The 4,416-nt window shown below is 38.7% G+C and overlaps 1 non-coding gene across 1 annotated transcript; it reads left to right on the forward strand.

The window, feature by feature from the left end:
- Window positions 1-4,057: 4,057 nt before the first annotated feature.
- On the forward strand, window positions 4,058-4,130 carry Trnaa-ugc (transfer RNA alanine (anticodon UGC)). Its single transcript has one exon. It is a non-coding gene; the product is annotated as a tRNA-Ala (tRNA).
- The last annotated feature ends 286 nt before the right edge of the window (window positions 4,131-4,416 follow it).

A 4,416-nucleotide genomic window follows, 5' to 3' on the forward strand; every position in this document is an offset into this window, starting at 1 on the left:
CATCTGTAAGTGTTGGCACTAACTTCATTTTGAATTGAAAATGGCACCTGGGGAGTCTGGAGCAGAATAAGCCAGGGGTCTGCTATCAGTCCCACCACTTTCCAACAGGAATTTTTAGGCAAATTACCTCATCTTCAAGTAAACAGTTTCCTTTTAAGGGTCCTGGGGTTACTACCACCACTTCAAAGTTGCTGCCTTTAAGTGAGATGATTAAAGGACCTATCTGGTACCTTGTAGGTTGTGATTAAGTCGTTCACACAAGATATTTCAACACACAGCAAAGACTAATCCTCATACTTTTGCCCCATGGGATCAAGAAATCACTTGCAATCAAATAAATGTCTTTTTCTTCTATCTAGCCAAGGGCAGAGGATAGATGGAAAAAACAAAGGGAAAGTCACTGGAAAGTCCTCTTTGGCACCAAGCTTTAGTAATTTCTCTTTATGGGGGTTCCTCTAAGCATTAACCTCACAATTGAGATCAAAGACATTGTCAGAACTGAAACATCATGTAACTTATGTATTTGTACCTTACATTCCCACCCATCACAAAGCCATGCTCAAAGGCAGTATTTGCAGATGTGTGAACACAGCTGAGGCAGGGTTATGAGGCATGGACATACACACATGCTCCTACACACCTCCTCACAGTGGGGATGAGCCCTTTATTCTCAAACAGCACAGAAACTGTACTTCTGGAACAATCCTAAAGAGGATGAGTGCTTTTCTCCAAGGCTACAGGGATTCTAATAAGATTTTTGATTTAAAAAAAAAAAAAAATCAAGAATTCCCACCACTCTGAGAAAACACAGGAGACCCCAATTCAGATTCAAGAGTTCCATTGGGCAGAGGACCTAGAAATAATAAACTGAAAATCAGCTAAAGAGGTAAAGCCATTTTAAGAAACGCCAGGTTACAGACAGAAATGGTAGATAAGAAAAACTAGAACAAATTCTCCTGGGTTTAAGCAAGGATTAAGAAGGCACTGGCAGAAAATACTGCTCTGGGGTCAAACAAGTAGGGTTGCTGCAAGAAAGGGTTGTCACTGTGTTAACAAGATCCCACTGAACAGCCATTGTGTAGCTTTCCATATGGTAGTACAAACTGTTGCAAAGCACTAGGGATCTTTGGCCAGAAGTATCCAATTTAAGACTGAGCTACAAGCGGTTAACACTGAGTTTATAAACTGTTGCAACAGAGAAATCTCAAGAATATCACACCTTGACCTTCTCACTGCTCCTGGAACACTACAGAATTTGAAAAACTAGAATGAAAAATTGGGGAGCTGGCATGATTCAAGGGCCCCCTCTAGTGGTTCTGAAAAAAAGAAATAGTAGGGGATTTACAACACTGGGAGAAAAAGCATCATACACAAGGTTGAAAAAAGCCTCAATCTTACCAATCTTTGCAGTCATGGTTTCTAATCCTGAGGTGGCATGAGACTCCTGTGTCTGAAAATCTCTCCCAGCAAAGGTCTTAGAAGTGGCATGAACTGTTACTACATTACATGTTAACTTCCTCTATAACCTTAGTTCCAAATGATTGGGCCTTAAACCCATGTCCTTCAAGTTCAATTTTTCTACTGTGGTTTTGTTTTCTTCACACCTTATATGTACACTTCCTTGTTTTCAGTCTTTATGACCATTATTTTTAATGGTTGAATCTATGAGGCAAAGCAGGGCTTGCTATTACCACACCTTTTGATGTGTTTGACAATTTGCCAGGCACTGATCTGAACTACATAAGAATCCATAAAAGCTACCATTCAGATGCTGTCTCTTTGCAATATACTGATTGATATCAACCCATGTGATGACTTGAGAGAGTAAATATATCCATGCTCTCTTTGCAAACCTAATATCCATGCTGCCTCATAGCCCTATGCAATTACTGGCTGCCACAAGGGCTCTTACACCCAGGAGACTCTCTGTCTCTAAGAAGGGGAGACTGAGTGCCACATGATGGCAGATTGATAGAGCAACATTGGCATCTTCCATGAAGGAGACTGGCAGCCAGCAGTAACCCAGTCCCCCTAGGACATGGAGCAAGTGACCACAGTGTACCTAAATAGGTGAGGTTTAAAGAAAATAGGAGAGCAAGAGGAGAACAGGCAAAGAAAACTAAGGACGGTAATGCCTTGTGCCCTTAAAATGTGTTTCTGTGTAATATGTAGGATCAATTAATTACAAATATGATACATCACCCCCATTTTCATAGTCAACATGAGAGAAATAAAGAGCTAATGTATTAAAAAGTCTGCTCTAGTGAAGCAGGAAAGTCAGGATTGGTTCTGGCTCTGTTAGTTTCTGAGTATGCTCACTTATTCACTCGGTTACTCGTCTAATCTGGGCTTCAAATTTCCTCATCTGTAAAATTAAAAGTATTAAACTAAAAAAATCGTTATCGCTAGGTCTAAATATATCTTAACTGCAAGGTCTTGATATTTTTAGCTTGGACAAAGTGTAAACAAGAAAGCCATATTTAAGAGGACATGCTTTGCAAAAATCTGAGCTCTTGTCAAAATTAATTTCCTTCTAGAAATGTTAACTCACAATCAACCCCCTTTAAGAATTATTTAATGTGACCAAAATAAAGACCATAAACAATTCTGACACTTCTGAGCAATAGAGTACTGAAATAGATTTTTGTATTACTTTTCACAGAAGAAAGTAACTACCTGTTTTTCCTCAAAAGAAGTATGAAAACAAAGGAGTAAAAACATCCCTATTGCTTAATCCTCACACAAAAGAGGGTAACTTCTACCTAACTACTTATCTTATTTATTTGTTTGTTTGTTTGTTTATTGGTACCAAGAATTGAACTCAACCATTGAGCCATATCCCCAGCCCTTCTTTGTATAGTATTTACAGACAGGGTCTCACTGAGTTGCTGAGACTGACTTTGAACTCACAATCCTTCTGCCTCAGCCTCCCAAGCTGCTGGGATTACAGCCATGTACCACTGTACCCAGCTCTTACATTATCATTTTAAAGTAAAAATTAAAAAAAAAAAAAAAAAACCTTCAAGGAAGATCCTCCTAATGTACAGGCAGTAAGTTAACAATCTGCTGTTATAATTTTTAACTGCATTAATGTGCAACTGGTTTCAATTACATTTTCAAAGCTTAACATATCAGACTCAGAATAAACGTACAAACCTGGATTATTTATTAGTGTTCTAGGACAAAGATATATGACGGAGTGAAAGATAAAGAACATCATTTCTACCAAAGTAAATTGTTGAAACACTTCATCTCTGTGGCAGGCACCCCAACATCTCCATGTTAGGCCCTGAGAAAATCATTTTCTGGGGGAAAGTGAAATCTTACTATTTTTCTCCTCCTGAACACTGGGAGTCTTCCTTTGAGGTAAGTGAAAGAGCTAATTCTCTACCTTTAGTTATTAGTAGAAAAACTCCTCTTAAGAATTAAATATTTTCAAAAACAGGTTTGTTATTAATACTTCAAAAAGGAAAGACCTGGGCATGGTGGCACATACCTGTAACCCTAATGACTTGGAAGACTAAAGCAGGAGGATCACAAATTCAAAATAAGCTTCAGCAATTTAGGGAGGCCCTGTCTCAAAATGAAAAAGGGCTGGGGATGTAGCTTGGTGGCTGAGTGCCCCTGGGTTCAATCTTTAGTACCCCCCAAGAAAGAAGAAACACTACTTCAAAAGTCAGCTTCCACATTTTTTGGGGGGGGTGGGTACCAGGAATTGAACTCCAGGGCACTTGACCACTGAGCCAGATCCTAGCCCTATTTTGTATTTTATTTAGAGGCAGGAGTGCTTAGCACCTCTCTTTTTCTGAGGCTGACTTTGAACTTGCAATCCTCCTGCCTCAGCCTCCTGAGCCATTGGGATTATCAGCATGCACCACCACGCCCAACCAGCTTCCACTTTTATATTATGATTGATACTATTCATAGTAAGACCATTATTTTTATAATCTCCTAAGAAAATTACTTTAAATAGAGAAACCCTAACACACTTATACCATAATCTAGTTTTACATTTTTAAAAAGATATAAATACCATACACCATACCGATTGCTGGGCTGGGGTTGTAGCTCAGTGGTAGAGTGCTTGCCTTGCAAGCATGAGACCCTGGGTTCGATCCCCAGCACCACATAAAAATAAACAAATAAAAATAGTGTGTCTATCTACAACTAAAAAATATTTAAAAATAACAACAACAACAACATACTGACTGCTGGGAGTCTATCTTGAGAAAATAGTCACAAATCTCCAAAGTTTTATGTGTAAAAGGTTTGGTCAATTTTAGGCTCAATTTCTGTATTATTGGAGGGTTAGGATTATAGCTAAGCAATAGGTCATATACCATACACCATTTCAAGCTACATAGTTATTTAGTAATTCTTGATAAATCTCCTGGGTACATGCATCAGAAACATTAG

Source organism: Marmota flaviventris, chromosome 4 (assembly GCF_047511675.1).
Source record: "Marmota flaviventris isolate mMarFla1 chromosome 4, mMarFla1.hap1, whole genome shotgun sequence".
In the NCBI taxonomy this organism is placed as follows: domain Eukaryota; kingdom Metazoa; phylum Chordata; class Mammalia; order Rodentia; family Sciuridae; genus Marmota; species Marmota flaviventris.